Genomic DNA, 11,482 nt, shown 5'->3' with positions numbered 1-11,482 from the left:
TCTAGGTAGCATTGACATCTTCACAATATTTGTTCTTCCAATCCATGAGCATGAAACATTTTTTTTTCATTTCTTTGTGTCTTCCTCAATTTCTTCCATGAGTATTTTATAGTTTTCTGAGCACAGATTCTTTGCCTCTTTGGTTAGATTTATTCCTAGGTATTTTATGGTTTTGGGTGCGATTGTAAATGGGATCAACTCCTTAATTTCTCTTTCTTCTGTCTTGTTGTTGGTGTATAGGAATGCCACTGATTTCTGTGCATTGATTTTATATCCTGCCACTTTACTGAATTCCTGTATGAGTTCTAGCAGTTTTGGGGTGGAGTCTTTTGAGTTTTCCACATAAAGTATCATATCTTCTGCAAAGAGAGAGAGCTTGACTTCTTCTTTGCCAATTTGGATGCCTTATATTTCTTTCTCTTTTCTGATTGCTAAGACTAGAACAACAGTGGTGATAGTGGACATCCCTGCCATGTTCCTGACCTTAGGGGGAAAGCTCTCAGTTTTTCCCCATTTAGAATGATATTTGCTGTGGGTTTTTCAGAGATGGCGTTTAAGATATTGAGGTATGTAACCTCTATCCCTATATACTCTGAAGAGTTTTGATCAAGAAAGGAGGCTGTACTTTGTCAAATGCTTTTTCTGCATCTATTGAGAGAATCATATGGTTCTTGTTCTTTCTTTTATTAATGTATTGTATCACACTGATTGATTTGTGGATGTTGAACCAACCTTGTAGCCCAGGGATAAATCCCACTTGGTCGTGGTGAATAATCCTTTCAATGTACTGTTGTATCCTATTGGCTAGTATTTTGGTGAGAATTTTTGCAACCATGTTCATCAAGGATATTGGTCTGTAATTCTTTTTGATGGGGTCTTTGTCTGGTTTGGGGATCGAGGTAATGGTGGCCTCATAAAAAGAGTTTGGCAGTTTTCCTTCCATTTCTATTTTTGGGAACAATTTCAGAAGAATAGGTATTAATTCTTCTTTAAATGTTTGGTAGAATTACCCTGGGAAGCCATCTGGCCCTGGGCTTTTGTTTCTTGGGAGATTTTTGATGACTGCTTCAATTTCCTTAGTGGTTGTAGATCTATTCAGGTTTTCTATTTCTTCCTAGTTCAGTTTTGGTAGTTGATACATCTCTAGGAATGCATCCATTTCTTACAGATTATCTAATTTGCTGACATAGAGTTGCTCATAATATGTTCTTATAATCGTTTGTATTTCTTTGGTGTTGGTTGTGATCTCTCCTCTTTCATTCATGATTTTATTTATTTGGGTCCTTTCTCTTTTCTTTTTGATAAGTCTGGCCAGGGGTTTATCAATCTTATTAATTCTTTCAAAGAGCCAGCTCCTAGTTTCATTGATCTGTTCTACTGTTCTTTTGGTTTCTATTTCATTGATTTCTGCTCTTATCTTTATTATTTCTCTTCTCCTGCTGGGTTTAGGCTTTATTTGCTGTTCTTTCTCCAGCTCCTTTAGGTGCAGGGTTAGGTTGTGTATTTGAGACCTTTCTTGTTTCTTTAGAAAGGCTTGTATTGTTATATACTTTCCTCTTAGGACTGCCTTTGCTGCATTCCAAAGATTTGGAACAGTTGTGTTTTCACTTTCATTGGTTTCCATGAATTTTTTTAAATTCTTCTTTAATTTCCTGGTTCACCCATTCATTCTTTAGTAGGATGCTCTTTAGCCTCCACGTATTTTAGTTCTTTCCGACTTTCCTCTTGTGATTGAGTTCTAGTTTCAAAGCATTGTGGTCTGAAAATATGCAAGGAATGACCCCAATCTTTTGGTAGTGGTTGCGACCTGATTTGTGACCTAGGATGTGATCTATTCTGGAGAATGTTCCATGGGCACTAGAGAAGAATATGTATTTTATTGCTTTGGGATGGAATGTTCTGAATATGTCTGTGAAGTCCATTTGGTCCAGTGTGTCATTTAAAGTCTTTATTTCCTTGTTCATCTTTTGCTTAGATTATCTGTCCATTTAAGTGAGAGTGATGTTAAAGTCTCCTACTATTATTTTATTGTTGTTGATGTGTTTCTTTGATTTTGTTATTAATTAGCTTATATAATTGGCTGCTCCCATGTTAGGGGCATAGATATTTAAAATTGTTAGATCTTCTTGTTGGATAGACCCTTTTAATAGGATATAGTGTCCTTCCTCATCTCTTATTACAGTCTTTGGTTTAAGATCTAATTTGTCTGATATAAGGATTGCCACCCCAGCTTTCTTTTGTTGTCCATTAGCATGGTAAATGGTTTTCAACGCCCTCACTTTCAATATGGGGGTGTCTTTGGGTCTAAAATGAGTCTCTTGCAGGGAGCATATCAATGGGTCTTATTTTTTCATCCAATCTGATACCCTGTGTCTTTTGATTGGGGCATTTAGCCCATTTACATTCAGGGTAACTATTGAAAGATATGAATTTAGTGCCATTGTATTGCCTGTAAGGTGACTGTTACTGTATATTGTCTGTGTTTCTTTCGGGTCTATGTTACTTTTAGGCTCTCTCTTTGCTTAGAGGACCCCTTTCAATATTTCTTGGAGGGCTGGTTTCGTGTTTGCAAATTCCTTTAGTTTTTATTTGTCCTGGAAGCTTTTTATCTCTCCTTCTATTTTCAATGACAGCCTAGCTGGGTATAGTATTCTTGGCTGCATATTTTTCTCATTTAGTGCTCTCAATATATCATGCCAGTCCTTTCTGGCCTGCCAGGTCTCTGTGGATAGGTCTGTGGCCAATCTAATGTTTCTACCATTGTAGGTTACAGATCTCTTCTCCCGAGCTGCTTTCAGGATTTTCTCATTGTCTCTGAGACTCATAAGTTTTAGTATTAGATATCGAGGAGTTGAACTATTTTTATTGATTTTTGAGAGAGGTTCTGTGTGCCTCCTGGATTTTGATGCCTGTTTCCTTCCCCAAATTAGGGAAGTTCTCTGCTATAATTTGCTCCACTATACCTTCTGCCCCTCTCTCTCTTTCTTCTTCTTCTGGGATCCCAATTATTCTAATGTTGTTTCATCTTATGGTGTCATTTATCTCTCGAATTCTGCCCTCGTGGTCCAATAGTTGTTTATCTCTCTTTTTCTCAGGTCTTTATTTTCCATCATTTGGTCTTCTATATCACCAATTCTCTCTTCTGCCTCATTTATCCTAGCAGTTAGAGCCTCCATTTGTGATTGCACCTCATTAATAGCCTTTTTGATTTCGACTTGGTTAGATTTTAATTCTTTATTTCTCCAGAAAGGGTTTCTCTAATATCTTCTATACTTTTTTTCAAGCCCAGCTAGTATCTTTAAAATCATCATTCTGAACTCTAGTTCCGACATCTACTAATGTCCATATTGATTAGGTCCTTGGCAGTCGGTACTGCCTCTTGTTCTTTTTTTTTGAGGTGATATTTTCCTTCTTGTCATTTTGTCCAGAGGAGAATAGATGAATGAGAGAACAAAATGCTAACAGGGTAACAACATTCCGAGAACATATACACTAAACAAATCAGAAAAGACCTAAAACCGGGGGAAAAGAAAGGGAACAAAAGAAAAAAGAGAAAAAAAAAAGAAAAAGAAAAAGATAAAATCAAACAAACAAAAACAAAACAAAACAGAATATGATCATATATGATCGGGCTGGTGCATAGATCAGTGCCACACACTAGATTTTGGGCATATTTTTGACTGTTAGAAGAAAGTGCCTCCCAAAATTTTAAAGAAAGAAAAACTTGTATATGTATGAAAATAAGGGTTAATACGATGATGGGATGGAATATGACTGTAAAGATGAAAATTATAAAAGATTTTATAAAAGGAATTGATAAGATAAGAAGTTGGTTGAAAAAAGAAGGAAGAGGATTTAAAAAAAAGGGAGAGAATGTGATCAAGCAGGAGACTAGAACAAAGCCATACATTAGCGATTTAGGGTATATTTTGATCTGTTAGAAGATACTGTATCCCAAAATTTTAAAGAGAGAACGACTTATATATATATATACACCAAAAATAAGGGTAACTACTATGAAGGGGTAGAATATGACTCTAAAAATGAAAAATAAAAAATATTTTTAAAAAAGAGGATTAATAAGATGTTGGTTGAAAAAGGGAAAAAGAAAAATTAAAAAAAGACAGTTAAAAAAATTAACTTTGAAAGACTAAAGAATCATGGGGAAAAAGCCCTGAATTCTATGTGCTGTATTCCCCTACTGCTGGAGTTCTGCTGTTCTCATTGATCGGTAAACTTGGTCTTGGCGGGCTATTCTTGCTGATCTTCTGGGGGAGGGGCCTGTTGCAGTGGTTCCCAAATGTCTTTGCCGGAGGCAGAATTGCCCCGCCCTTGCCTGGTCCGGGTTAAGTTATCTGCTTGGGTTTGCTTTCGGTAGCTTTTGTTCCCTGCAAGCTTTCTGTACAGCTTTGGAGGACGAGAGTGAAAATGATGGCCTCCCAATCTCCGCCCGGAGGAGCTGAGAACTCAGGAGCCCCACTCCTCAGTGAGCCCCCAGAGAAAAGCAGTCAGTCACTCCCGTCTCCCTGGTCTCTGGCCGCACTCTGTGCTCACCTGGCCTGTGACCGAGCATTTCTACCTCTGGCACCCACCCAGTGTGGAGTCTCCAAACCCAGCAGATCCCTGTGGTGCACTCCCGTGCTGCTTCTCCCAGGGGAGGAAGGGAAGTCTCCCTGGATCTGCCATTTGTTGGGTCCCTGCTGGAGGAGCAGTGGTCCAACTGTGCCTTGGATCACGGTTTATGGCAACCCTGAGCTGAGAGCCCACGCCTCGGCTCCCTCTCTGCAGCTGGCTTCCCCACTCCAATACCTGGGAGCCCTGCCGCACTCAGGCACCCCTGGTCTTTCTGTGACCCCGAGGGTCCTGAGACCACACTGTCCCAGCATGGGTTCCACCCCCCACTTAGCCACTGGAGTGACATCCCTCAGTGGAACAGACTTCTAAAAGTTCCAGTTTTGTGCTCTGTTGCTCTATCACTTGCCAGAAATGGCCAACGGAGGCCCCCTCCCCCGCCATCTATCCTCTGAATATCACCTGGGATTCACTTCTCTGCACGTCCTACCTTCTAGAAAGTGGTCGCTTTTCTGTTCAGAGAGTTGTTGCTATTCTTTTCTTTGTTCTTTTGTTGAGTTCGTAGGTGTTCAGAATGGTTTGATCCCTATCCAATTAAATTCCTGGGACCAGATGAAATCCAGGTCTCCTACTTCTCCGCCATCTTGCTCCTCTCTCTATATATTCTTTATCCATTAATCAGTTGATGGACATTTGGGGGTGTATAATTTGGCTATTGCTGATAATGTTGCTATAAATATTGGGGTGTGTGCATGTATCCCTTGGAATTAGCATTTTTGGATGCTTTGGGTAAATAATAGTACAATTACTGGATCATAGGGTGGTTCTATTTTTAACTTTTTGAGACACCTCCATACTGTTTCCCAGAGTGGCTCTACCAGTTTGCATTCCCACCAACAGTGTAAGAGGGTTCCCGTTTCACCACCTCCTTGTCAACACCTTTCTTTTGTTGTTAATTTTAGCCATTTTGACAGGTGTGAGTTGATATCTCCTTGTAGTTTTGATTTGTTTTTCCCTGATGCTTTAGCCATTTTGACAGGTGTGAGTTGATATCTCCTTGTAGTTTTGATTTGTTTTTCCCTGTTGATGAGTGATGTTGAACATCTTTTCATGTGCCTATTGGCCATCTGTATGTCTTCTTTGGAAAAATGTCTACTCATGTCTTCTGCCCATCTTTTGGCTGGATTATTTTTCGGGGGGGTGTTGAGTTTTATAAGTTCTTTATGTATTTTGGATACTAACCCTGTATCAGTAACATCGCAGGATACAAAATCAATGTAGAGAAATCTGTTGCATTTTCATACACCAATAATGAAGCAGTAGAAAGAGAAATCAAGGAATCAATCCCATTTACAATTGCACCAAAAGCCATAAGATACCTAGGAATAAACTTAACCAAAGAGGTAAGAGATCTGTATTCAAAAAACTGTAGAACACTTATGAAAGAAATTGAAGATGACACAAAGAAATGGAAAAACATTCCATGTTCACAGATTGGAAGAACAAATATCATTAAAATGTCTATATTACCCAAAGTAATCTACACATTTAATGCAATCCCTATCAAAATAGCACCAGCATTTTTCACAGAGCTAGAACAAACCATCCTAAAATTTGTATGGAACCACAAAAGATCCCAGATAGCCAAAGCAACCTTGAAAAAGAAAAGGAAAGGTGGAGGCATCAAAATTCCAGACTTTAATTTATATTACAAAGCTATAGTGATCAAAACAGTATGGTACTGGCACACACACACACAAAAAAGACACATACATCAATGGAACAGAATAGAAAACCCAGAAATGAATCCACAACTATATGGTCAACTAATCTTCAACAAAACAGGAAAGACTATCCAATGGGAAAAAGACAGTCTCTTCAACAAATGATGTTGGGAAAACTGGACAGCAACATACAAGAGAATGAAACTGGACCACTTTCATACACCATACACTAAAATAAATTCAAAATGGATGAAAGGCCTAAATGGGAGATGAGAAACCATTGAAATCCTAGAGGAGAACACAGGCAGTAAGCTCTTTGACATCAACCACAACAGCTTCTTACTAGATATAGCTCCTGAGGCAAGGGAAACAAAAACAAAAATAAACAAGTGAGACTTCATCAAAATAAAAAAAAACCTTCTGCACAGTGAAGGAAACAATCAACCAAACTAAAAAGCAACCTACAGAATGGGAGAAGATATTCACAACACAGAATTTCTATCTTTAAAATGGTCAAGTAGTAAAAAAGGACTTCTGTTGTTAGTGGCACATGTAGGGCAGCTCCATTGCTCTTCTTGCAGAATCGACATCAAGAGTTTTCAGAAGCATAATTTTTTGGTACCTGTGCAACTAGTGATCATTGGTCCCAGTGTCCCCACTGATAAAATAAAATACAGATTCAAGGGATACATGCACCCCAGTGTTTGTAGCAGCATTATAAACAATAGCCAAACTATGGAGAGAGCCCAAATATCCATCAACTGATGAATGGGTACAGAAGATATGGTATACATACAACGGAATATTACTCAGCCATCAAAAAGAATGAAATCTTGCCATTTGCAGTGACATGGATGGAAAACAGATGAACATATGGGAAGGGGAAAAGTAAAAAAGGAGAGAGGGAAACAAGCCATAAGAGATTCTTAAAGATAGAGAACAAACTGAGGGTCTGAGGAGGAAGGTGGGTGGGGCATGGGCTAGATAGGTGATGTGTATTAAGGAGGGCACCTGTTATGATGAGCACTGGGTATTTTATGTAAGTGATGAAACACTGAATTCTACTCCAGAAACCAATATTGCACTGTATGTTAACTACCTAAAATTTAATTTAAAAAAAACAGAAAAAAGTAAATTAGCCAACTTTCACCTGAACTACTATTTGGCTCAAGAGATATTTGGAAGGTTGAGCTAAAAATAATCAGATATGGAAGGGTGAGAGAGGTAAAAAGAATCATGTATGACTCAAAAATTAATGCGTCAATAACTGAGGTGGAAACAGGAACAGACACAGGCAGAGGAAAGATGAAGTTTTGATATGAGTTTAAAGGATATGTAGTATATCAGAGCCAAGATCATATTCTTTAGGAAATTGGATAGGAAAGATAGTTCAAGAAAGAACATGGTAGATAAAGATTTTCATGTCATTAGCATTGAGGTGATACTTGAAATTGTAATATATGAGGTCAACCAGGGAGTGAGAAAAGAAGAGATCTTAGGAGAGAGCCCTGAAAAACACTAATGTTTAAAAGCAGGTAGAAGAAGAGAGTTTCTGAGGGAGACTGAGGTGGATCAGCCAGAGAGGCCGTCAGCTGTTAAAATCCAAGAATATAATGCTTCTGGACTTGGAAAATGACCCCAGGCCTCTTTCTATCTTCACTTGTTGCTCTGGTTTTAGCTCCTGGTGATTGGCTTTCTTTATTTTCTTGCAAGGTCAGTTATACATTTATATGGAAATTTGCTATAATTTATCCAGATTTTGGTTTCTGGAGCAAGAAAGTATTTCAGAATACTAATCCACCACACTGTCAGGAGTATTCCACTGTATTTCTTTTAAAATTAAAAACAGCTGGTTATAACTTGATAAAAGACATTCATGCAAAACTTACAGCCAACATCATACTTAAATGTGAAAGACTGAATGCTTTCCCTTAAGATCAAGAACAAGACAAGGATGTCAGCTGTCACCATCTTTATTCAATGTTGTACTGAAGAGTCTAGCCAGTGCAATAAACAAAACAAAACAAGACAAAAAACAAGAAATAATAGGCCATATTAGAAAGAAAGAATGATCAAAACTGTCCTTTGAAGATGACATGTTCATCTATGTAGCAAATTCTATGACTTCTACAAAGACTATTAGAACAAATAAGTGAGTTTGGCAAGATTGCAGGATACCAGGTCAGTATACAAAAACCAACTGAATTTCTATATACTAGCAATGAACAATTGGAAATTGAAAAAAAATTCCAGTTACAATGTCATAAAAACATGAAATACTCAGGACCTGTGCAATGAAAACTAATAAACATCATTGAGATAAATTAAAGAATACCTTAAAAAATTGACAGATGTGTTCATGGGATAAAAGACTCAATATTATTAAATGTCACTTATCCCCAAATTGACCTGTAAGTGTAATGCAATCTCAATCATAATCTTAAAAGGCATTTGTGTGGAAATTGACAAGCTAATCTTAAAGTCTCCATGGAAGTGCAAATGTCCCAGAATAGCCAAACCAATTTTGGAAACAACAAAGATGTAGGACTTACTTTAGTTGATTTTAAGAGATAGTATTACAAAGCCATAGTAATCAAAGCAGTGTGGTATTGGCATATAGATAGACAAGTGGAACAGAACAGATAGTACAAAAATAGACCCACATATTATGGCCAATTGATTTTTGACAAAGGTGCAAATACCACTCAGTAGAAAAAGTATGGTCTTTTCAACAATAAATAGTGTTGGGGTGATTGGATAACCATATGCAAAAAAAGAAGAAAGAAATTTGACCCATACCTTGCACATATAAAAAAAAATGTCAAAATGAATCAGAGGCCTACATGTAGAACCTAAAACTATAAAACTTCTAGAAAAAAATATAAGATAAAATTGTTGAGAACTTGGGTTCGTTAAGCAAAAAATTATTTGATAGGGTACAAAAAAGTATGATCCATAAAAGAAAATTTGGATGAATTGACCTTTATCAAAATTAAAAAACTTTTACTCATTGAAAGACTCTGTTAAGAGAAGGAAAGGACAAGACACAGAATTGGAGAAAATATTTGCAAATCGTATATCTGAGAATGGACTTATATACAGAACATATAAAGTACTCTTACAATTCAATGATAAGAAGACAACCCAATGAATAAAATGAGTAAAAGATTTGAAAAGACACTTCACCAAAGAAGATATGTTGATGGCAAGTAAGCACATGAAAAGATGCTAAATATCATTAGTCATTAATTAAATGCAAATTAGAACCCCAATAAGATGTAAATACTCACTCACTAGAACGGCTAACATTCAAAGACCAATTACAACAAGTGTTGGCAAGGATGTGGAACAAGTGGGACACTCAAATATTGCTTTTGGGAATATCAAATGGTACAACCACTTTGGAAAATATTTAATCACTTTCTATAAAAGTTAAACAAACATACATCTACCATACTACTAGGCATATGACTCCTAGGCATACTACTCCTAGGTATTTACCCAAGTAACTAAAAGATCTGTTGACTCAAGACTTGTAACAAATGCTAACAGTAACTTTATTTGTAATAAAAAACTGGAATGGGCAATCCAAATGTCCATCAACAAGTGAATGAATAAACAAATTGTGGTACATACATAAAATGGAATACTACTCAGCAATAAAAATAACTATTGATACATGCTACAGCATGGATGAAACTCAATATAATTATGCTGAGTGAAAAAAGCTAGACAAAAAGAGTACATGCTGCAATGATTCTATTTATATAAAATGCAAACTAGTCAATAGTGACAGAAAGCGGATCAATGTTTGTCTGGGGATTGGGTTATGGGGAGGTATGGAAAGGAAGGGTTATAGGAGAATAAGGAAAACTTTTGAGGGTAATGGATGTGTTCACTATCTTCACTGTGGTGATGATTTCATAGTACATATATATATGTACATATGTCAAAACTTAAATCAAATATTTAAATATGCATATTTAATTGCATGTCAATTAAATCTAAATAAAGCTATTAAAAACAATTGATTAAAAAAGATATACATATTTAAAAAGTAGGGTCCCACAGACTGGCTACTTGGAACACAAACTTACAGATTTGTGTTAATCTTCACTTTATCTTACTTTTCCAATCTCAAACTTCTATGAATCCACTACTCAATTTTACAGGTGGATACTCTCACCCCAGCAATTCTGCCTCTATGAAAAGACCTTCCAGGGCACCTGAGTGGCTCAGTCAGTTAAGTGTCCAAGTCTTGATTTTGGCTCAGGTCACAATCTCAGGGTCCTGGGATTGAGCCCTGCATTGGACTCCACATTGAGCAGGGAGTCTGCTTGAGGATTCTCTCCCTCTCCCTCAGCCTCTTGCTCCCCCACCAAAATAAATAAATAAATCTTTAAAAAAAGAAAGAGAAAACTTTCCATATTTACTCTTTTCTCTGTCCCTATGAATTTAGATTCATTCAAATTTTTATCAGTGCTTTTTAATTTAACTATAAAACAACATCAGGAAAAAAAATCAAGTGAAGTACTATACAAGATGAATGCAGGCACAAGCTATAGCATTTTTTATTTTGCAATGATGATATGAGAAATCCAAGTGAAAACTGTTTAAATGTTGCAGATAAAATGACTAGAGATGCATAAATTGGATGACTTCTTTTATGAACACAGTCTTAAAATATGACGCCTTCTTACTCTTAGAAGCTCATTCTCATTTGGTCTATTTTAATCCTCCCAATTTATTTTAAAGCTGACATCATAACTACTTTACTCTGAGTATTATAATGGCTTTTGGCCAAAAGCAATACAATCTTGACGTGATCAGAATATCAAGAAAATGTTCTAATAAAGAAAATGGTCAAACAGCAGAGCTGTCAGAGGGACTCACTGATAGAGTCCCTTCCTTCCCCAACTTTTGAGGATTCTATAACCTCTTACACTACATGGGTTCTTAACCTGGAGTCTGATCACCACTTGAGAATGCAGGCAAATTTTTAAAATTTCTGGAGGAAATGTTCAAATTTTTCATCATTTTGTTGCCTTCCTTTGTGAGCTATGCCCAGGTCATACTCTCTATTCCAAATCTAAATTATTCATGAACTCAGCCTTTTATGAATATAAGGAGAAAGAGAAATTGAGAGAGAGAGAGAGAGAGAGAGAGAGAGAGAGAGAGAGAGAGAG

General features: G+C 36.8%; 1 non-coding gene across 1 annotated transcript; it reads left to right on the top strand.

Moving 5' to 3' along the window:
* Positions 1-6,819: 6,819 nt before the first annotated feature.
* Positions 6,820-6,953, top strand: LOC112816437 (U11 spliceosomal RNA). The gene has a single exon (XR_003206176.1). It is a non-coding gene; the product is annotated as a U11 spliceosomal RNA (small nuclear RNA).
* The last annotated feature ends 4,529 nt before the right edge of the window (positions 6,954-11,482 follow it).

The sequence above is a fragment of the Callorhinus ursinus genome, unplaced genomic scaffold, assembly GCF_003265705.2.
Source record: "Callorhinus ursinus isolate GAN/ISIS: 27379988/994484 unplaced genomic scaffold, GSC_fseal_2.0 scaffold84, whole genome shotgun sequence".
Classification (NCBI taxonomy): Eukaryota; Metazoa; Chordata; class Mammalia; order Carnivora; family Otariidae; genus Callorhinus; species Callorhinus ursinus.
Note: the sequence above shows the minus strand (reverse complement) of the source record. Positions and strands in the feature narration are given on the sequence as shown.